At 40.2% G+C, this 23,126-nt stretch overlaps 1 pseudogene; it reads right to left on the minus strand.

The window, feature by feature from the left end:
- Positions 1-3,572: 3,572 nt before the first annotated feature.
- On the minus strand, positions 3,573-22,900 carry LOC144340948 (uncharacterized; annotated as a pseudogene).
- Positions 22,901-23,126: the final 226 nt, after the last annotated feature.

A 23,126-nucleotide genomic window follows, 5' to 3' on the forward strand; every position in this document is an offset into this window, starting at 1 on the left:
GCCCTCTATGGGCTTCCAAATATCACTTTGCAAATTTCACAGGAATATTCTTACCGAACGGCTTCTTGAGGGGAATGGTGTAACTCTGTGAGATGAATGCACAGAACACAAAGCAGCTTCTCAGAAAGCTTCTTTCCAGGTTTTGTCTGAGGATATTTTCTTTTTTCCAAGAGCCGTTTATGGGCTTCCAAATATGACTTTCAATTTCCACAGCAACAGTCTTAGCCAAAGGCTTCCTGAGGGAAAATCAGTAACTCTGTGACATGATTTCACAGATCACAAAGAAGATTCTCAGAAAGCTTCTTTCCTATTTCTATCGGAGGAAATTTCCTTTGGCCCTATAGTCTACAAAGGGATCCGAAATATCAGTACTCAGATTCCACAGAAATAAGGCTAGCAAACAGCTCCATGAAATACAGCTGTATCACAGTGAGTGGAATTCACACATCACAAAGCAGTTTCTCAGAAATCTTCTTTCCAGTTTTTATCTGAGGATATTTTCTTTTTAACCATAGCCCTCCATGGGCTTTCAAATATCACTTTGCAAATTCCACAAGAACAGTCTTAGCGAAAGGCTCCTTGAGGGGAAAGACGTAACTCTGTGAGATGAATTCACAGAACACAAAGCAGTTTTTCAATAAGCTTCTTTCCCGTTTTTATCTGAGGATATTTTCTTTTTCCCCATAACCCTCTATGAGCTTCCAAATATCACTTTGCAAATTCCACAGGAACAGTCTTAACGAAAGGCTTCTTGAGCGGAAAGCTGTAACTCTGTGAGGTGAATTCCCAGATCACAAACAGGTTTCTCAGAAAACTTCTTTCTCCTTTCTATCGGAGGATATTTCCTTTGGCCCTATAGTCTTCCAGGGAATCCGAAACATCAGTTCTCAGATTCCACAAAAATAAGGCTGGCAAACAGCTCCAAGAAATACAGCTGTAACTCAGTGAGTGGAAGTCACACACCACAAAGCAGTTTCTCAGAAAGGTTCTTTCCAGTTTTTATCTGAGGATATTTCCTTTTTCACCATAGCCCTCTTTGGGCTTCCAAATATCACTTTGCAAATTTCACAGGAACAGTCTTACCGAACGGCTTCTTGAGGGGAAATGTATAACTATGTGAGATGAATTCACGGAACACAAAGCCGTTTCTCAGAAAGCTTCTTTCCACTTTTTATCTGAGGATATTTTCCTTTTTCCCCATAGACCTAAATGGGCTTTCAAATATCACTTTGCAAATTCCACAAGAACAGTCTTAGCGAAAGGCTCCTTGAGGGGAAAGACGTAACACTGTGAGATGAATTCACAGAACACAAAGCAGCTTCTCAGAAAGCTTCTTTCCAGTTTTTGCCTGAGGATATTTTCTTTTTTCCCAGAGCCGTTTATGGGCTTCCAAATATGACTTTTCAAATTCCACAACAACAGTCTTAGCGAAAGGATTCTTGAGGGGAAAGCTGTAATTCTGTGGCATGATTTCACAGATCACAACGAAGATTCTCAGAAAGCTTCTTTCTCATTTCTATCGGAGGATATTTCCTTTGGCCCTATAGTCTTCCAAGGGATCCGAAATATCAGTTCTCAGATTCCACAGAAATAAGGCTAGCAAACAGCTCCATGAAATGCAGTTGTAACTCTGTGAGTAGAAGTCAAACATCACAAAGCAGTTTCTCAGAAAGCTTCTTTCCAGTTTTTATCTGAGGATATTTTCTTTTTCACCATAGCCCTCTATGGGATCCAAATATCACTTTGCCAATTCCACAAGAACAGGCTTAGCGAACGGCTTCTTCAGGGGAAAGCTGTAACTCTGTGAGATGAATTAACAGAACACTAAGGAGTTTCTCAGAAAGCTTCTTTTCAGTTTTGATCTGAGGATATTTCCTTTTTCACCATAGCCCTCTAAGGGCTTCCAAATATCACTTTGCAAATTCCACAAGAACAGGCTTAGCGAATGGCATCATGAAGGGAAAGCTGTAACGCTGCAAGATGAATTAACAGAACACTAAGCAGTTTCTCAGAAAGTTTCTTTCCAGTTCTCATCTGTGGATATTTCCTTTTTCACCATAGCCCTCCTTGGGCTTACAAATATCACTTTGCAAAATCAACAGGGACAGACCTAGTGGAAGGCTTCTTGAGGGGAAACCTGTAACTCTGCGAGATGATTTCACAGAACACAAAAGAGTTTCTCAGAAAGCTTCTTTCTCTTTGTTATTGGAGGATATTTCCTTTGGCCTGATAGTCTTCAAAGGAATCCGAAATATCCGTTCTGAGATTCCACAGAAATAAGGCTGTAAAAGAGATCTACGAAATACAGCAGTAACTCTGTGAGTGGAAGTCACACATCACAAAGCAGTTTCTTAGAAAGCTTCTTACCAGTTTTTCTCTGAGGATATTTTCTTTTTCACCATAGCCCTCCATGGGCTTCCAAATATCACTTGGCAAATTCCACAAGAACAGGCTTAGCGAATGGCTTCTTGAAAGAAAGGCTGTAACTCTGTGAGATGCATTAGCAGGACACTAAGCAGTTTCTCAGAAAGCTTCTTTCCAGTTGTCATCTGAGGATATTTCCTTTTTCACCATAGCCCTCCATGGGCTTCCAAATATCTCTTTGCAAATTTCACAAGAACAGTCTTAGCGAAAGCTTCTTGAGGGGAATGCTGTAACTCTGTGAGATGATTTCACGGAACACAAAGGAGTTTTTCAGAAAGTTTCTCTGTCTTTGTTATGAGAGGATATTTCCTTTGGCCCTATAGTCTTCAAAGGGATCCAAAATATTTTCTCAGATTCCACAGAAATAAGGCTAGCAAACAGATCCACGAAATACAGCTGCAACTCTGTGAGTGGAAGTTACACATCACAAAGCAGTTTCTCAGAAAGCTTCTTTCCAGTTTTTCTCTGAGGATATTTTCTTTTTCACCATAGCCCTCTATGGGCTTCCAAATATCACTATGCGAATTGCACAAGAACAGGCTTGGCGAGCGTCCTCTTGAGGGAAAAGCTGTAACTCTGTGAGATGAATTAACAAAACACTAAGCAGTTTCTCAGAAAGCTTCTTTCCAGATTTCATCTGAGGATATTTCCTTTTTCACCATAGCCCTCTATGGGCTTCCAAATATCACTTTGCCAATTCCACAAGAACAGGCTTAGCGAAAGGCTTCTTGAGGGGAAAGCTGTAACTCTGTGAGATGATTTCACAGAACACAAAGAAGTTTCTCAGAAAGCTTCTTTCTCTTTGTTATCGGAGGATATTTCCTTTGGCCCTATAGTCTTCAAAGGGATCCGAGATATCTGTTCTCAGATTCCACAGAAATAAGGCTAGCAAAGAGATCCACGAAATACAGATGTAACTCTGTGAGTGGAAGTCACACATCACAAAGCAGTTTCTCACAAAGCTTCTTTCCTGTTTTTCTCTGAGGATATTTTCTTTTTCACCATAGCCCTCTATGGGCTTCCAAATATCACTTTGCAAATTCCTCGAAAACAGACTTAGCCAGCGGCTTCTTGAGGGGAAAGCTGTAACTCTGTGAGATGAATTAACAGAACACTAAGCAGTTTCTCAGAAAGCTTCTTTCCAGATTTCATCTGAGGATATTTCCTTTTTCACCATAGCCCTCTATGGGCTTCCAAATATCACTTTGCCAATTCCACAAGAACAGGCTTAGCGAAAGGCTTCTTGAGGGGAAAGCTGTAACTCTGTGAGATGAATTAACAGAACACTAAGCAGTTTCTCAGAAAGCTTCTTTCCAGTTTTTCTCTGAGGATATTTCCTTTTTCAACATTGCCCTCCATGGGCTTCCAAATATCAATTTGCAAATTCCACAAGAACAGTCTTAGCAAAAGTCTCCTTGAGGGGAAAGATGTAACTCTGTGAGATGAATTCACAGAACTCAAAGCAGTTTCTCAGAGAGCTTCTTTCCAGTTTTTGTCTGAGGATATTTTCTCTTTACCCAAAGCCTTCAATGGGCTTCCATATATCAATTTGAAAATTCCAGAAGAACAGTCTTAGCAAAAGGCTTCTTGAGGGGAAAGGTGTAACTCTGTGAGATGAATTGATAGAACACAAAGCAGTTTCTCAGAAAGCTTGTTTCTCATTTCTATCTTAGCACATTTCCTTTGGCCCTATAGTCTTCCAAGCGATCTGAAACATCAATTCTCAGATTCCACAGAAATAAGGCTAGCAAACATATCCAGAAATACAGCTGAAACTCAGTGAGTGGAAGTCACAGATCACAAAGCAGTTTCTCAAAAACCTTCTTTCCAGTTTTTATCTGAGGATATTTCCTTTTTCACCATAGCCCTCTATGGGCTTCCAAATATCACTCTTCAAATTCCACAAGAATAGTCTTAGCGATTGACTTCTTGACGTGAAAGCTCTAATTCTGTGAGATGAATTCACAGAAGACAAAGTAGTTTCTCAGAAAGCTTCTCTCCAGTTTTTATCTGAGGATATATTCCTTATTCCCCATAGAATTCCATGGGCTTCCAAATACCACTTTGCGAATTCCACAAGAACAGTCTTAGCGAAAGGCTCCTTGAGGGGAAAGATTTAACTCCGTGAGATGAATTCTCAAAACACAAAGCAGTTTCTCAGAGAGCATCTTTGCAATTTTTGTCTGATGATATTTTCTTTTTCCCCATAGCCCTGTATGGGCTTCCAAGTATCACTTTGCAAATTCCACAAGAACCGTCTTAGCGAAAGGCTTCTTGAGAGGAAAGCTGTAATTCTGCAACATGAATTCACAGATCACAAAGAAAAATCTCAGAAAGCTTCTTTCCCATTTCTATCGGAGGATATTTCCTTTGGCCCTATAGTCTTCCAAGGAATCCGAAATATCCGTTCTCAGATTCCACTGAAATAAGGCTGTCAAAAAGCTCCAAGAAATACAGCTGTAACTCAGTGAGTGGAAGTCACACATCACAAAGCAGTTTCTCAGAAAGCTTCTTTCCACCTTTTCTCTGAGGATATTTTCTTTTTCACCATAGCCCTCTATGGGCTCCCAAATATCACTTTGCAAATTCCTCAAGAAAAGGCTTAGTGAACGGCTTCTTCGGGGAAAGCTGTAACTCTGTGAGATGAATTAACAGAACACTAAGCAGTTTCTCAGAAAACTTCTTTCCATTTTTCATCTGAGGATATTTCCTTTTTCACCATCACCCTCCATGTGCTTCCAAATATCACTTTGCAAATTCCACAAGAACAGACTTAGCTTTCGGCTTCTTGAGGGGAAAGTTGAAACTCTGTGAGATGATCACAGAACACAAATTAGTTTCTCTGAATACTTCTTTCTCTTTGTTATCGGAGGAAATTTCCTTTGGCCCTATAGTCTCCAAAGGGATCCGAAATATCCGTTCTCAGATTCCACAGAAATAAGGCTAGCAAACAGATCCACGAAATACAGCTGTAACTCGGTGAGTGGAAGTCACACATCACAAATCAGTTTCTCAGAAAGCTTCTTTCCAGGTTTTATCTGAGGATATTTTCTTTTTATCCGTAGCCCACTACGGTCTTCCAAATATCACTTTGCCAATTCCACCAGAACAGTTTAAGCGAACGGCTTCTTTAGGGGAAAGCTGTAACTCTGTGATATGTATTCACAGAACACAAAGCAGTGTCTCAGAATGCTTCTTTCCAGTTTTCATCTGAGGATATTTAACTTTCTCCCCATTAACCTCCATGGGCTTCCAAAGATCACTTTGCAAATTTCACAAGAACGGTCTTAGCGAAATGTTCTTTGAGGGGAAAGATGTAACTCTGTGAGATGAATTCACAGAAAACTAAGCAGTTTCTCAGAAAGCTTCTTTGTAGTTTTTGTCAGAGGATATTTTTTTCCCCCATAGCCATATAGCGGTTCCAAGTATCACTTTGCAAATTCCAAAAGAACAGTCTTAGCGAAAGGCTTCTTGAGGCGAAAGCTGTAACTCTGTGAGATGAATTAACAGAACACAAAGGAGTTTCTCAGAAAGTTTCTTTCTCTTTGTTATCGGAGGATATTACCTTTGGAACTATAATCTTCAAAGAGATCCGAAATATCAGGTATCAGATACCACAGAAATAAGTCTAGCGATCAGCTCCATGAAATACAGCTGTATCTCAGTGAGTGGAATTCACACATCACGAAGCAGTTTCTCAGAAATCTTCTTTCCAGTTTTTATCTGAGGATATTTTCTTTTTTCCCATAACCCTCTATGAGCTTCCAAATATCACTTTGCAAATTCCACAAGAACAGTCTTAACGAAAGGCTTCTTGAGCGGAAAGCTGTAACTCTGTGAGATGAATTCCCAGATCACAAACAGGTTTCTCAGAAAACTTCTTTCTCCTTTCTATCGGAGGATATTTCCTTTGGCCCTATAGTCTTCCAGGGAATCCGAAACATCAGTTCTCAGATTCCACAAAAATAAGGCTGGCAAACAGCTCCAAGAAATACAGCTGTAACTCAGTGAGTGGAAGTCACACATCACAAAGCAGTTTCTCAGAAAGCTTCTTTTTAGTTTTTTTCTGAGGATATTTTCTTTTTATCCATAGCCCACAATGGGCTTCCAAATATCACTGTGCAAATTCCACAAGAACAGTCTTAGGGAACGGCTCCCTGAGGGGAAAGCTGTAACTCTGTAAGATGAATTCACAGAACACAAAGCAGTTTCTCAGAAAGCTTCTTTTCAGTTTTCATCTGAGGATATTTCCTTTTTCACCATAGCCCTCTAGGACTTCCAAATATCACTTTGCAAATTCCACAAGAACAGGCTTAGCGAATGGCTTCATGAGGGGAAAGCTGTAACTCTGTGAGATGAAATAACAGAACACTAAGCAGTTTCTCAGAAAGTTTCTTTCCAGTTTTCATCTGTGGATATTTCCTTTTTCACCATAGCCCTCCTTGGGCTTACAAATATCACTTTGCAAACTCAACAGGGACAGACCTAGCGAAAGGCTTCTTGAGGGGAAACCTGTAACTCTGTGAGATGATTTCACAGAACCCAAAGGAGTTTCTCAGAAAGCTTCTTTCTCTTTTTTATCGGAGGATATTTCCTTTGGCCTTATAGTCTTCAAAGGAATCCGAAATATCCGTTCTGAGATTCCACAGAAATAAGGCTATAAAAGAGATCCACGAAATACAGCTGTAACTGTGTGAGTGGAAGTCACACATCACAAAGAAGTTTCCTAGAAAGCTTCTTCCCAGTTTTTCTCTGAGGATATTTTCTTTTTCACCATAGCCCTCTATGGGCTTCCAAATATCACGTTGCAAATTCCACAAGAACAGGCTTAGCGAACGGCTTCTTGAAAGAAAAGCAGTAACTCTGTGAGATGAATTCACAGAACACTAAGCAGTTTCTCAGAAAGCTTCTTTCCCGTTTTCATCTGAGGATATTTCCTTTTTCACCATAGCCCTCCATGGTCTTCCAAATATCACTTTGCAAATTCCACAAGAACAGTCTTAGTGAAAGCCTTCTTGCGGGGAAAGCTGTAACTCTGTGAGATGATTTCACATAACACAAAGAAGTTTCTCAGAAAGCTTCTTTATCTTTTTTATCGGAGGATATTTCCTTTGGCCCTATAGTCTTCAAAGGGATCCGAAATATCCGTTCTCAGATTCCACAGATAGAAGGCTAGCAAAGAGATCCACGAAATACAGCTGAAACTATGTGAGTGGAAGTCACACATCACAAAGCAGTTCCTCAGAAAGCTTCTTTTCAATTTTTCTCTGAGGAGATTTACTTTTTTACCATAGCCCTCTATGGGCTTCCAAATATCACTTTGCAAATTCCAGAAGAACAGGCTTAGCGAACGGCTTCTTCAGTGGAAAACTGTATCTCTGGAGATGAATTAAGAGAACACTAAGCAGTTTCTCAGAAAGCTTCCTTCCAGTTTTCATCTGAGGATATTTCCTTTTTCACCATAGCCCTGCATGGGCTTCCAAATATCACTTTGCAAATTCCACAAGAACAGTCTGAGTGGAAGGCATCTTGAGGGGATAGCTGTAACTCTGTGAGATAATTTCACAGAACACAAAGGAGTTTCTCACAAAGCTTCTTTCTCTTTGTTATCAGAGGATATTTCCTTTGGCCCTATAGTCTTCAAAGGGATCCGAAATATCCGTTCTCATATTCCACAGACATATTGCTACCAAACAGAACCACTAAATACAGCTGTAACTCTGTGAGTGAAAATCACACATCAAAAAGCAGTTTCTCAGAAAGCTCCTTTCCAGTTTTTCTCTGAGGATATTTTCTTTTTCACCATAGCCCACTATGGGCTTCCAAATATCACTTTACAAATTCCACAAGAACAGGCTTACCGAACGCTTCTTGAGGGGAAAGCCTTATCTCTGTGAAATGAATTAACAGAACACTAAGCAGTTTCTCAGGAAGCTTCTTTCCAGTTTTCATCTGAGGATATTTCCTTTTTCACCGTAGCCCTCCATTTGCTTCCAAGTATCACTTTTCAAATTCCACAAGAACAGTCTAAGCGAAAGGCTTCTTGAAGGGAAAGCTGTAAATCTGTGAGATGATTTCAGAGAACACAAAAGAGTTTCTCAGATAGCATCTTTCTCTTTGCTATGTGAGGATATTTCCTTTAACCCTATAGTCTTCAAAGCGATCCAAAATATCGGTTCTCAGATTCCACAGAAATAAGGCTAGCAAACAGCTCCTCGAAATACAGCTGTAAAACTGTGAGTGGAAGTTACACATCACAAAGCAGTTTCTCAGAAAGTTTCTTTCCAGTTTTTCTCTGAGGATATTTTCTTTTTCACCATAGCCCTCTATGGGCTTCCAAATATCACTTTGCAAATTCCACAAGAACAGGCTTAGCGAACGATTTCTTGAGGGGCAAGCTGTAGCTCTGTGAGATGAATTAACAGAACACTAAGCAGTTTCTCAGAAAGCTTCTTTCCAATTTTCATCTGAGGATATTTCCTTTTTCCCCATAGCCCTCCATGGGCCTCGAAATATCACTTTGCACATTCCAGAAGAACCTTCTTAGCGAAAGGCTTCTTGAGAGGAAAGCTGTAACTCTGTGAGAAGATTTCACAGAACACAAAGGAATTTTTCAGAAAGCTTCTTTCTCTTTGTTATGGGAGGATATTTCCTTTGGCCCTAGAGTCTTCAAAGGGATCCATAATATCCGTTCTCAGATTCCACAGAAATAAGGTAGCAAACAGATACACGAAATACAGCTGTAACTCTGTGTGTGGAAGTCATTCATCACCAAGTAGTTTCTCAGAAAGTTTCCTCCCACTTTTTCTCTGAGGATATTTTCTTTTTCACCATAGCCCTCTATGGGCTTCAAATATCACTTTGCAAATTCAACTAGAAGAGGCTAAGCGAACGGCTTCTTGAGGGGAAAGCTGTAACTCTGTGAGATGATTTTACAGAACACAAAGGAGTTTCTCAGAATGCTTCTTTCTCTTTGTTATCGGAGGATATTTCATTTGGCCCTACAGTCCTCCAAGGGATCCGAAATATCCGTTCTCTGATTATACAGAAATAAGGCTGGCAAACAGATCCACGAAATACAGCTGTAAGTCTGTGAGTGGAAGTCACACATCACAAAGCAGTCTCAGAAAGCTTCGTTTCAGTTTTTTCTAAGGATATTTTCTTTTTCGCCATAGCCCTCCATGGGCTTCCAAATATCCCTTTGCTATTTCCACAAGCACAGTCTTAGCGAAAGGCTTCTTGAGGGGAAAGCTGTAACTCTTTGAGATGAATTAACAGATCACTAAGCAGTTTCTCAGAAAGCTTCTTTAGAGTTTTCATCTGAGGATATTTCCTTTTTCACAGTAGCCCTCCATGGGCTACCAAATATCCCTTTGCTATTTCCACAAGCACAGCCTTAGCGAAAGGCTTCTTGAGGGGAAAGCTGTAACTCTGTGAGATGATTTCACATAACACAAAGCAGTTTCTCAGAAAGCTTCTTTCTCTTTGTTATGGGAGGATAGTTCCTTTTGCCCTACCGACTTCAAAGGGATCCGAAATATACCTTTTCAGATTCCACAGAAATAAGGCTAGCAAACAGATCCACGAAATACAGTTGTAACTCTGTGAGTGGAAGTCACACATCACAAAGCAGTTTCTCAGAAAGCTTCTTTCCAGTTTTTCTCTGAGGATATTTTCTTTTTCACCATAGCCCTCTATGGGCTTCCAAATATCACTTTGCAAATTCCACAAGAATAGGTTTAACGAATGGCTTCTTGAGGGGAAAGCTGTAACTCTGTGAGATGAATTAAAAGAACACTAAGCAGTTTCCCAGAATGCTTATTTCCTGTTTTTGTCTGAGGTTATTTCCTTTTCCACCGTAGCCCTCCAAGGGGTTCCAAATATCATTTTGCAAATTCCACAAGAACAGGCTTAGCGAATGGCTTCTTGAGGGGAATGTTGTAACTCTGTGAGATGAATTATCAGAGCACTAAGCAGTTTCTCAGAAAGTTTTTTTCCGGTTTTATTCGGAGGATATTTCGTTTTTCACGATAGCCCTCCATGGGCTTCCAAATATCACTTTGCCAATTCCACAAGAACAGTCTTAGGGGAAGGCTTCCTGAGGGGAAAGCTGTATCTCTGTGAGATGATTTCACAGAACACAAAGGAGTTTCTCAGAAAGCTTCTTTCTCTTTGTTATGGGAGGATATTTCCTTTGGCCCTGTAGTCTTCAATGGGATCCGAAATATCCGTTCTCAGATTCCAAAGAAATTAGGCTAAAAAACAGATCCCCGAAATACAGCTGTAACTCTGTGAGTGGTAGTCACATATCACAAAGCAGTTTCTCAGAAAGCTTCTTTCCATTTTTTCTCTCAGGAAATTTTCTTTTTCACCATAGCACTCTATGGGCTTCCAAATATCACTTTGGAAATTCCACCACAACAGGCTTAGCGAAAGGCTTCTTGAGGGTAAAACTGTATCTCTGTGAGATGAATTAAAAGAACTGTAAGCAGTTTCTCAGAATGCTTATTTCCAGTTTTCGTCTCAGGATATTCACTTTTTCTCCATAGCCCTCCATAGGCTTCCAAATATCACTTTGTAAATTCCAGAAGAGCAGTCTTATCGAAAGGCTTCTTGAGGGGAAAGCTGTAACTCTGTGAGATGATTTCACAGAACACAAAGGAGTTTCTCAGAAAGCTTCTTTCTCTTTGTTATGGGAGGATATTTCCTTTGGCCCTATAGTCAACAAAGGGATCCGAAATATCCGTTCTCAGATTCCACAGAAATAAGGCTAGCAAACAGCTCCACGAAATACAGCTGTAACTCTGTGAGTGGAAGTCACACATCACAAAGCAGTTTCTCAGAAAGTTTCTTTCCACTTTTCCTCTGAGGATATTTTCTTTTTCACCATAGCCCTTTATGGGCTTCAAATATCACTTTGCAATTTACACAAGAACAGGCAAAGCGAACGGCTTCTAGAGGGAAAAGCTGTAACTCTGTGAGATGTTTTTACAGAACACAAAGGAGTTTCTCAGAATGCTTCTTTCTCTTTGTTATGGGAGGATATTTCATTTGGCCCTATAGTCTTCAAAGGGATCCGAAATATATGTTCTCAGATTATACAGAAATAAGGCGGGCAAACAGATCCACGAAACACACCTGTAACTCTGTGAGTGGAAGTCACACATCACAAAGCACTTTCTCAGACAGCTTCTTTCCAGTTTTTCTCGGATGATATTTTCTTTTTCACCATAGCCCTCTATGGGCTTCCAAATATCACTTTGCAAATTCCACAACAACAGGCTTAGCGAAAGGCTTCTTGAGGGGAAACCTGTAACTCTGTGAGATGAATTAATAGAACACTAAGCCGTTTCTCAGAAAGCTTCTTTCCAGTTTTCATCTGAGGATATTTCCCCTTTCACCATATCCCTCCATGGCCTAACAAATATCACTTTGCAAATTCCACAAGAAGAGTCTTAGCGAAAGGCTTCTTGAGGGGAAAGCTGTATTTCTGTTAGATCGTTTCACAGAACATAAAGCAGTTTCTCAGAAAGGTTTTTTCTCTTTGTTATCGGAGGATATTTCATTTGGCCCTATAGTCTTCAAAGGGATCCGAGATATCCGTTCTCAGATACCACAGAAATAAGGTAGCAAACAGATCCAAGAAATACAGCTGTAACTCTGTGAGTGTGAGTCACACATCACAAAGCAGTTTCTCAGAAAGTTTCTTTCCACTTTTTCTCTGAGGATGTATTCTTTTTCACCATAGCCCTCTAAGGGCTTCAAATATCACTTTGCCAGTTCCACTACAATAGGCTAAGCGAACGGCTTCTTGAGGGGAAAGCTGTAACTCTGCGACATGATTTCACAGAACACAAAGGAGTTTCTCAGAATGCTTGTTTCTCTTTGTTATCGGAGGATATTTCATTTGGTCCTATAGTCCTCCAAGGGATCCGAAATATCCGTTCTCTGTTTATACAGACATAAGGCTGGCAAACAGATCCACGAAATACAGCTGTAAATCTGTGAGTGGAAGTCACACATCACAAAGGAGTCTCAGAAAGCTTCGTTCCAGTTTTTCTCTAAGGATGTTTTCTTTTTCGCCATAGCCTTCTATGGGCTTCCAAATAACACTTTGCAAATTCCACAAGAACAGGCTTAGCGAAAGTCTTCTTGAGGGGAAAGCTGTAACTCTTTGAGATGAATTAACAGAACACTAAGCAGTTTCTCAGAAAGCTTCTTTAGAGTTTTCATCTGATGATATTTCCTTTTTCACCATAGCCTACCATGGGCTTCCAAATATCACTTTACAATTTCCACAAGCACAGTCTTAGTGAAAGGCTTCTTGAGGGGAAAGCTGTAACTCTCTGACATGATTTCACATAACACAAAGCAGTTTCTCAGAAAGCTTCTTTCTCTTTGTTATCGGAAGATATTTCTTTGGCCCTAGCGACTTTAAAGGGATCCGAAATATACGTTCTCAGATTCCACAGAAATAAGGCTAGCAAACAGATCCATGAAATACAGCTGTAACTCTGTGAGTGGAAGTCAAACATCACAAAGCAGTTTCTCAGAAAGCTTCTTTCCAGTTTTTCTCTGAGGATAATTTCTTTTTCACCAGAGCCCTCTATGGGCTTCCAAATATCACTTGGCAAATTCCACCAGAAAAGGCTTAGCGAATGGCTTCTTGAGGGGAAAGCTGTAACTCTGTGAGATGAATTAACAGAACACTAAGCAGTTTCTCAGAATGCTTATTTCCAGTTTTTATGTGAGGTTATTTCCTTTTCCACCGTAGCCCTCCAAGGGCTTCCAAATATCACTTTGCAACTTCCACAAGAACAGTCTTAGCGAACGGCTTCTTGAGGGGAATGTTGTAACTCTGTGAAATGAATTAACAGAACACTAAGCAGTTTCTCAGAAAGGTTCTTTCTGGTTTTACTCCGAGGATATTTCGTTTTTCACCATAGCCCTCCATGTGCTTCCAAATATTACTTGGCAAGTTCCACATGGACAGGCTTAGTGAACGCCGTTTTGAGGCTAAAGCTGGAACTCTGTGAGATGAAGTAACAGAACACTAAGCAGTTTCTCAGAAAGCCTCTTTCCAGTATTCGTCTGCGGATATTTCCTTTTTCACCATAGCCCTCCATTTGCTTGCAAAGATCACTTTGCAAATTCCACAAGAACAATCTTAGCAAATGGCTTCTGGAGGAGAAAGCTGTAACTTTGTGAGATGGTTTCACAGAACACTAAGCAGTTTCTCTGAAAACTTCTTTCTCTTTCTTAGCGGAGGATGATTCCTTTGGCCCTGTAGTCTTCAAAGGGATCCGAAATATCCGTTCTCAGATTCCACAGAAATAATGCTAACAAACAGATCCATGAAATACAGCTGTAACTCTGTGATTGGAAGTCACACATCATAAAGCAGTTTCTCAGAAAGCTTCTTTCCAGTTTTTCTTTGAGGATATTTTCTTTTTCACCATAGACCATTATGGGCTTCCAAATATCACTTGGCAAATTCCACAAGAACAGGCTTAGCGAACGGCTTCTAGAGGGGAAAGGTGTAACTCTTTGAGATGAATTAACAGAACACTAAGCAGTTTCTCAGAAAGCTTCTTTCCAGTTTTCATCTGAGGATATTTCCTTTTTCACCATAACCCTCCAAGGGCTTCTTAATATCACTTTGGAAATTCCACAAGAGCAGCATTAGCAAAAGGCTTGTTGAGGGGAAAGCTGTAACTCTGTGGGATGAGTTCACAGAACACAAAGGAGTTTCTCAGAAAGATTCTTTCTATTTGTTGTGGGAGGATATTTCCTTTGGCCCTATAGTGTTTAAAGTGATATGAAATATCCGTTCTCAGATTCCACAGAAATAAGGCTAGCAAACAGTTCCACGAAATACAGCTGTAACGCTGTGAGAGGAAGTCACACATCAAAAAGCAGTTTTTCAGAAAGCTTATTTCCAGTTTTTCTCTGAGGTTATATTCCTTTTCACCATAGCACTCTATGGGCTTCCAAATAACACTTTGCAAATTCCACAGGAACAGGCTGAGCGAACCGGCTTCTTGAGAGAAAAGCTGTAACTCTGTGAGATGTATTAACAGAACACTAAGCAGTTTCTCCGAAAGCTTCTTTGCAGATTTCATCTGAGGATATTTCCTTTTTCACCATAGCGCTCTATGGGCATCGGAATATTACTTTGCCAATTCCACATGAACAGGCTTAGTGAAAGGCTTCTTGAAGGGAAAGCTGTAACTCTGTGAGATGATTTCACAGAACACAAAGAAGTTTCTCAGAAAGCTTCTTTCTCTTTGTTATGGGAGGATATTTCCTCTGGCCCTATAGTCATCAAAGGTATCCGAAATATCTGTTCTCAGATTCCACAGAAATAGGGCTAGCAAACAGCTCCACGAAATACAGCTGTAACTCTGTGAGTGGAAGTCACACATCACAAAGCAGTTTCTCAGAAAGCTTCTTTCCAATTTTTCTCTGAGGAGATTTTCATTTTCACCATAGCCCTCTATGGGCCACGAAATATCACTTTGCAAATTCCCGAAGAACAGGCTTAGCGAACGGCTTCTTGAGGGGAAAGCTGTATCTCTGTGAGATGAATTAACAGAACACTAAGCAGTTTCTCAGAAAGCGTCTTTCCAGTTTTCATCTGAGGATATTTCCTTTTTTACCGTAGCCCTCCATGGGCTTCCAAATATCACTTTGCAAATTCCACAAGAACAGTCTTAGAGAACGGCTCCTTGAGAGGAAACTTGCAACTCATTGAGATGATTTCACAGAACACAAAGCAGTTTCTCAGAAAGCTTGTTTCTCATTTCTATCTTAGGATATTTCCTTTGGCCCTATAGTCTTCAAAGGGATCCGAAATATCCGTTCTCAGATTCCACAGAAATAAGGCTAGCAAACAGATCCAAGAAATACAGCTGTAACTGTGTGAGTGGAAGTCACATATCACAAAAGAGTTTCTCGTAAAGCTTCGTTTCAGTTTTTCTCTGAGGATATTTTCTTTTTCACCGGAGCCCTCTAAGGGCTTCCAAATAGCACTTAGCAAATTCCACAAGAACAGGCTTAGCGAACGGCTTCTTGAGGGGAAAGCTGTAACTCTGTGAGACAAATTAACAGAACCCTAAGCAGTTTCTCAGAAAGCTTCTTTCCAGTTTTCATCTGACGATATTTCCTTTTTCAACATAGCCGTCCATGGGCCTCCAAATATCACTTTGCACATTCCAGAAGAACAGTCTTAGCGAAAGGCCTCTTCAGGGGAAAGCTGTAACTCTGTGAGTGGACGTCACACATCACAAAGCAGTTTCTTAGAAAGCTTCTTTCCAGTTTTTCTCTGAGGATATTTTCTTTTTCACCTTAGCCCTCTATGGGCTTCCAAATATCACTTTGCCAATTACAAAAGAACTGGCTTAGCAAATGGCTTCTTGAGGGAAAGGATGTAAATCTGTGAGATGAATTAGCAGAACACTAAGCAGTATCTCAGAATGCTTATTTCCAATTTTTATCTGAGGATATTTCTTTTTCAACCATAGCCCTCCAAGGGCTTCCAAATATCACTTTGCAAATTCCACAGGAACAGTCTTAGCCAAAGGCTTCTTGAGGGGAAAGCTGTAACTCTGTGAGATGATTTCACAGAACACAAAGGAGTTTCTCAGAAAGTTTCTTTCTGTTTGTTATCGGAGGATATTTCCTTTGGCCCTATAGTCTTCAAAGGGATCCGAAATATCAGTTCTCAGATTCCACAGAAATAAGGCTAGAAAACAGCACCACGAAATACAGCTGTAACTCTGTGAGTGGAAGTCACACATCACAAAGCAGTTTCTCAGAAAGCTTCTTTCCAGTTTCCCTCTGAGGATTTTTTCTTTCCCACAATAGCCCTCTATGGGCTTCCAAATATCACTTTGCAAATTCCACAAAACAGGCTTAGCGAACGGCTTCTTTAGCGGAAAGCCAAATCTCTCTGAGATGAATTAAGAGAACACTAAGCAGTTTCTCAGAAAACTTCTTTCCAGTTTTCATCTGAGGATATTTCCTTTTTCACCGTTGCCCAACATGGGCTTCCAAGTATCCCTTTGCAAATTCCAGAAGAACAGTCTTAGCGAAAGGCTTCTTGAGGGGAAAGCTGTAACTCTGTGAGATGATTTCACAGAACACAAAGGAGTTTCTCAGAAAGCATCTTTCTCTTTGTTATCAGAGGATATTTCCTTTGGCCCTATAGACTTCAAAGGGATCCGAAATATCCGTTCTCAGATTCCACAGAAATAAGGTAGCAAACAGATCTACGAAATACAGCTGTAACTCTGTGAGTGGAAGTCATTCATCACAAAGTAGTTTCTCAGAAAGTTTCTTTCCACTTTTTCTCTGAGGATATTTTCTTTTTCACCATAGCCCTCTATGGGCTTCAAATATCACTTTGAAAATTCCACAAGAACAGGCTAAGCGAACGGGTTCTTGAGGGCAAAGCTGTAACTCTGTGAGATGATTTCATAGAACACAAAGGAGTTTCTCCAAAAGCTTCTTTCTCTTTGTTATCGGAGGATATTTCATTTGGCCCTATAGTCCTCTAAGGGATCCGAAATATCTGTTCTCAGATTCCACAGAAATAAGGCTGGCATACATATCCACGAAATACAGCTTTAACTCTGTGATTGGAAGTCACACACCACAAAGCAGTTTCTTAGAAATCTTCTTTCCAATTTTTCTTTGAGGATATTTTCTTTTTCACCATAGCCATCCATGGCCTTCCAAATATCACTTTGGAAATTCCACAAGAACAGCCTTAGCGAAAGGCTTCTTGAGGGGAAAGCTGTAACTCTGTGAGATGATTTCACATAACACAAAACAGTTTCTCAGAAAGCTTCTTTCTCTTTGTTATCAGAGGATATTTCTTTTGGCCATATAGTCTTCAAAGGGATCCGAAATATCCGTTCTCAGATTCCACAGAAATAAGGCTAGCAAACAGATCCAAGAAATACAGCTGTAACTGTGTGAGTGGAAGTCACATATCACAAAAGAGTTTCTCGTAAAGCTTCGTTTCAGTTTTTCTCTGAGGATATTTTCTTTTTCACCGGAGCCCTCTAAGGGCTTCCAAATAGCACTTAGCAAATTCCACAAGAACAGGCTTAGCGAACGGCTTCTTGAGGGGAAAGCTGTAACTCTGTGAGACAAATTAACAGAACCCTAAGCAGTTTCTCAGAAAGCTTCTTTCCAGTTTTCATCTGACGATATTTCCTTTTTCAACATAGCCGTCCATGGGCCTCCAAATATCACTTTGCACATTCCAGAAGAACAGTCTTAGCGAAAGGCCTCTTCAGGGGAAAGCTGTAACTCTGTGAGTGGACGTCACACATCACAAAGCAGTTTCTTAGAAAGCTTCTTTCCAGTTTTTCTCTGAGGATATTTTCTTTTTCACCTTAGCCCTCTATGGGCTTCCAAATATCACTTTGCCAATTACAAAAGAACTGGCTTAGCAAATGGCTTCTTGAGGGAAAGGATGTAAATCTGTGAGATGAATTAGCAGAACACTAAGCAGTATCTCAGAATGCTTATTTCCAATTTTTATCTGAGGATATTTCTTTTTCAACCATAGCCCTCCAAGGGCTTCCAAATATCACTTTGCAAATTCCACAGGAACAGTCTTAGCCAAAGGCTTCTTGAGGGGAAAGCTGTAACTCTGTGAGATGATTTCACAGAACACAAAGGAGTTTCTCAGAAAGTTTCTTTCTGTTTGTTATCGGAGGATATTTCCTTTGGCCCTATAGTCTTCAAAGGGATCCGAAATATCAGTTCTCAGATTCCACAGAAATAAGGCTAGAAAACAGCACCACGAAATACAGCTGTAACTCTGTGAGTGGAAGTCACACATCACAAAGCAGTTTCTCAGAAAGCTTCTTTCCAGTTTCCCTCTGAGGATTTTTTCTTTCCCACAATAGCCCTCTATGGGCTTCCAAATATCACTTTGCAAATTCCACAAAACAGGCTTAGCGAACGGCTTCTTTAGCGGAAAGCCAAATCTCTCTGAGATGAATTAAGAGAACACTAAGCAGTTTCTCAGAAAACTTCTTTCCAGTTTTCATCTGAGGATATTTCCTTTTTCACCGTTGCCCAACATGGGCTTCCAAGTATCCCTTTGCAAATTCCAGAAGAACAGTCTTAGCGAAAGGCTTCTTGAGGGGAAAGCTGTAACTCTGTGAGATGATTTCACAGAACACAAAGAAGTTTCTCAGAAAGCATCTTTCTCTTTGTTATCAGAGGATATTTCCTTTGGCCCTATAGACTTCAAAGGGATCCGAAATATCCGTTCTCAGATTCCACAGAAATATGGCTAGCAAACAGCTCCACGAAATATAGCTGTAACTCTGTGAGTGGAAGACATACATCACAAAGCAGTTACTCAGAAATCTTCTATCCAGTTTTTCTCTGAGGATATTTTCTTTTTCACCATAGCCCTCTAAGGGCTTCCAAATATCACTTTGCAAATTCCACAAGAACAGGCTTAGCGAATGACTTCTTGACACGAAAGCTGTAACTTTGTGTGATGAATTAATAGAACACTAAGCAATTTCTCAGAAAACTCCTTTCCAGTTTTCATCTGAGGATCTTTCCTTTTTCACCATAGCCCTCCATGGGCTTCCAAATGTCACTTTGCAAATTCCAGAAGAACAGTCTTAGCGAAAGGCCTCTGTACGGGAAAGCTGTAACTCTGTGAGATGATTTCACAGAACACAAAGGAGTTTCTCAGAAAGCTTCTTTCTCTTTCTTATCCGAGGATATTTAATTTGGCCCTATAGTCTTCAAAGTGATCCAAAATATCGGTTCTCAGATTCCACAGAAATAAGGCTAGCAAACAGATACAGGAAATACAGCTGTAACTCTGTGAGTGGATGTCACACATCACAAAACAGTTTCTCAGAAAGCGTCTTTCCATTTTTTCTCTGATTATATTTTCTTTTTCACCATAGCCCTCTAAGGGCTTCCAAATATCACTTTGCAAATTCCACAAGAACAGGCTTAGCGAACGGCTTCTTGAGGGCAAAGCTGTAACTCTGTGAGATGAATTATGAGAAGACTAAGAAGTTTCTCAGAGAGCTTCTTTCCAGTTTTCATCTGAGGATATTTCCTTTTTCACCATAGCCCTCCATGGGCTTCAAAATATCACTTTGCAAATTCCACAAGAACAGTCTTAGCGAAAGGCTACTTGAGGGTAAAGTTGTAACTCTGCGAGATGATTTCACAGAACACAAAGGAGTTTCTCAGAAAGCTTCTTTCTCTTTGTCATCGGAGGATATTTCATTTGGCCCTGTAGTCTTCAAAGGGATCCGAAATATCCGTTCTCAGATTCCACAGAAATAAGGCTAGCAAACAGCTCCACGAAATACAACTGTAACTCTGTGAGTGGAAGTGACACATCACAAAGCAGTTTCTCAGAAAGCTTCTTTGCAGTTTATCTCTGAGGATATTTTCTTTTTCACCATAGCCCTCTATGGGCTTCAAATATCACTTTGCAAATTCCACAAGAACAGGTTTAGTGAACTGCTTCTTGAGGGGATAGTTGTAACTCTGTGAGATGATTTCACAGAACACAAAGGAGTTTCTCAGAAAGCTTCTTTCTCTTTTTTATGGGAGGATATTTCCTTTGGCCCTATAGTCTTCAAAGGGATACGAAATATCCGTTCTCAGATTCCACAGAAATAAGGCTAGCAGACAGCTCCACGAAATACAGCTGTAACTCTGTGAGTGGAAGTCACACATCAGAAAACGTTTCTCAAAAAGATTCTTTCCAGTTTTTCTCTGAGGATATTTTCTTTTTCACCATAGCCCTCCATGGGCTTGCAAATATCACTTTGCAAATTCCACAAAAACAGCTTTAGCAAAAGGCTTCTTGAGGCGAAAGCTAAAACTCTGTGAGATGTATTAACAGAACACTAAGCCGTTTTTCAGAAAGCTTCTTTCCAGTTTTCATCTCAGGATATTTCCTTTTCACCATAGCCCTCCAAGGGCTTCCAAATATCACTTTGCAAATTCCACAAGAACAGGCTTAGCCAACGGCTTCTTGAGGCCAAAGTTGAAACACTGTGATATGAATTAATGGAACACTAAGCAGTTTCTCAGAAAGCTTCTTTCCAGTTTTGCATCTGAGGATACTTCCTTTATCACCATAGCCCTCCATGAGCTTCCAAATATCACTTTGCAATTTCCACAAGAACAGACTTAGCGAAAGGCCTCTTGAGGGGAAAGCTGTAACTTAGTGAGATGATTTCACAGAACACAAAGGAGTTTCCCAGAAAGCCTCTTTCTCTTTGCTCTCGGAGGATATTTCCTTTGGCCCTATAGTCTTCAAAGGGATCTTAAAAATCAGTTCTCAGATTCCACAGAAATAAGGCTATCAAACAGCTCCACGAAATACAGCTGTAACTCTGTGAGTGAAAGTCACACATCAAAAAGCATTTTTTCAGAAAGCTTCTTTCCAGTTTTTCTCTGACGATATTTTCTTTTTCACCTTAGCCCTCTATGGGCTTCCAAATATCACTTTACAAATTCCACAAGAACAGGCTTAGCGAACGGCTACATGAGGGGAAAGGTGAAACTCTGTGAGACGAATTAACAGAACACTAAGCAATTTCTCAGAAAGCTTCTTTCCAGTTTTCATCTGAGGATATTTCCTTTTTCACCATAACCCTCCATGGGCTTCCCAATATCACTTTGCATATTCCACAAGAACAGTCTTAAAGAAGGGCTTCTGTGGGGGGAAAGCTGTAACTCTGTGAGATGACTTCACAGAACACAAAGGAGTTTCTCAGAAAGCTTCTTTCTCTTTGTTATCAGAGTGTATTTCCTTAGGCTCTATAGTCTTCAAAGGGATTAGAAATATCTCTTTTCAGATTCCACTTAAATAAGGCTAGCAAACAGATCCACGAAATACAGCTGTCATTATGTGAGGGGAAGTAACACATCACAAAGCAGTTTCTCAGAAACCTTCTTTCCAGTTTTTCTCTGAGAATATCTTCTTTTTCACCATAGCCCACTATGGGCTTCCAAATATCACTTTGCCAATTCCACAAGAACAGGCTTAGCGAATGGCTTCTTGACGGTAAAGCTGTGACTCTGTGAGATGAATTAACAGAACACTAAGCAGTTATTCAGAAAGCTTCTTTTCAGTTTTCCTCTGAGGATATTTCCTTTTTCATCATAGCCCTCCTTGGGCTTCCAAATGTCATTTTGCAAATTCCACTAGAACAGTCTTAGCGAACGGTGTCTGGAGGGGAAAGCTGTAAATCTGTGAGATGATTTCACATAACACAACGCAGTTTCTCTGAAAGCTTCTTTCTCTTTCTTAGGGTAGGATATTTCCTTTGGCCCTATAGTCTTCAAAGGGATCAGAAATATCCATTATCAGATACCACAGAAATAAGGCTAGTCAACAGCTCCACGAAGTAAAGCTGTAACTCTGTGAGATGAAATAACAAAACGCTAAACAGTTTCTCAGAAACCTTCTCTCCAGTTTTCATCTGAGGATATTTACTTTTTCACCATAGCCTCCCAAGGGCTTCCAAGTATCACTTTGCAAACTCCACAAGAAGAGTCTTAGCGAATGGCTTCTTGAGGGGGAAACCTGTAACTCAGTGAGATGATTTCACAGAACACAAAGGAGTTTCTCAGAAAGCTTCTTTCTCTTTCTGATCGGAGGATATTTCGTTTAGCCTGTAGTCTTCAAAGGGATCCGAAATATCCGTTCTCAGATTCCTCAGAAATAAGGCTAGGATACTGATACATGAAATACAGCTGTAACACTGTGAGTGGAAGTCACACATCACAAAGCAGTTTCTCAGAAAGGTTCTTTCCAGTTTTTCTCCGAGGTTATTTTCTTTTTCACCATAGCCCTTTCTGGGCTTCCAAATATCACTTTGCAAATTCCACAAGAACAGGCTTAGCAAACGGCTTCTTGAGGGGAAAGCTGTAACTCTGTGAGATGAATTAACAGAACACTAAGTAGTTTCTCAGAAAGCTTCTTTCCAGTTTTCATCGGAGGATATTTCCTTTTTCGCCATAGCCCTCCATGGGCTTCAAAATATCACTTTGCAAATTCCACAAGAACAGTCTTAGGGAAATGCTACTTGAGGGTAAAGCTGTAGCTCTGTGAGATGATTTCACAGAACACAAAGGAGGTTCTCAGAAAGCTTCTTTCCCTTTGTCATCGCAGGATATTTACTTTGGCCCTGTAGTCTTCAAAGGGATCCGAAATATCTGTTCTCAGATTCCACAGAAATAGGCTAGCAAACAGCTCCACGAAATACAGCTGTAACTCTGTGAGTTGAAGTCACACATCAAAAAGCAGTTTCTCAGAAAGCTTCTTTGCAGTTTATCTCTGAGGATATTTTCTTTTTCACCATAGCCCTCTATGGGCTTCCAAATATCACTTTGCAAATTCCACAAGAACAGGTTTAGCAAACGGCTTGTTGAGGGGATAGTTGTAACTCTGTGACATGAATTAAAAGAACACTAAGGAGTTTCTCAGATAGCTTCTTTCCAGTTTTCATCGGAGGATATTTCCTTTTTCATCATAGCCCTCCATGGGCTTCCAAATATCACTTTGTAAATTCCAGAAGAGCAGTCTTAGTGAAAGGCTTCTTGACGGGAAAGCTGTAACTCTGTGAGATGATTTCACAGAACACAAAGGAGTTTCTCAGAAAGCTTCTTTCTCTTTGTTATGG

The sequence above is a fragment of the Macaca mulatta genome, chromosome 5 (genome assembly GCF_049350105.2).
Source record: "Macaca mulatta isolate MMU2019108-1 chromosome 5, T2T-MMU8v2.0, whole genome shotgun sequence".
Taxonomy (NCBI): domain Eukaryota; kingdom Metazoa; phylum Chordata; class Mammalia; order Primates; family Cercopithecidae; genus Macaca; species Macaca mulatta.